This window comes from Coregonus clupeaformis, chromosome 33 (assembly GCF_020615455.1).
Source record: "Coregonus clupeaformis isolate EN_2021a chromosome 33, ASM2061545v1, whole genome shotgun sequence".
Lineage (NCBI taxonomy): Eukaryota > Metazoa > Chordata > Actinopteri > Salmoniformes > Salmonidae > Coregonus > Coregonus clupeaformis.
This window is the reverse complement of record NC_059224.1, coordinates 27,697,149-27,698,083: the sequence shown is the minus strand read 5'-3', so window position 1 is coordinate 27,698,083 and position 935 is coordinate 27,697,149.

The following is a 935-nucleotide window of genomic DNA, read 5'->3' as shown; positions in this document are numbered from 1 at the left end:
GCCTTATTGTGTATCACGGTGGCGTATGAACGAATGTGTTATAGAGCAAACAACACAAATATCACAGTATAGGTTGTAATATGGCTTTTTTACTGGCTTGGCTTCCTCAGTGATATTACCCACGCACCGGTACTGGTGGTAGACTGTCTGCTGTGCTGGACCTGACTGACCTGGTGTAGCTCTTTTTCCAACAGAGGCTGAAGGTCACGCATAGTGACAACTGGAGCCAGATCACACACTCCATGAAAGGTGTTTTTAGGATAATGTGAATGACAGCTCCGCTCGATCTCTATAGCAACCAATCATTTTTGAGTTCCTGCTTTCAGCTTATGTGTTAACCTCACAAATATTCCTGATAGCGACACAAAAGGCTATCAAGTATCCCGTCGCATGTTCTGAGGACCAGTCTGCTCGCGCGCTTTGCAACAGGTCTGAGTCAGACACGTGGTGCCGACGGCATGGAAACAAGACTCGCGTTTTCCATGTGCACAGTTCTGGGTGGCACACTTAAACAAAACATTGGTCTGTTATTGCCTACACACCAATCTATTATGCAATGCTCTTTTTTTGATAGTAGACTATACATCCCATTTAAACTAGCAATTGTTTTTACCCATGATGTCGCTGAATAGCCCACACTGATGTTAGGCTACCAATAACAATTATGTTATAAGATCATACACATGGCCTCCCGAGTGGCACAGCGGTCTAAGGCACTGCAACGCTGTGCTAGAGGCGTCACTACAGACCTGGGTTCGATCCCAGGCTGTATCACAACCGGCCATGATTGTGAGTCCCGTAGGTCGGCGCACAACTGGCCCAGCGTCGTCCGGGTTAGGGGAGGGTTTGGCCGGGGGGTGCTTTACTTGGCTCTTCGCACTGTGGCGGGCAGGCTGACCTCGGTTGTCAGTAGAACTCTGATACATTGGTGCGGC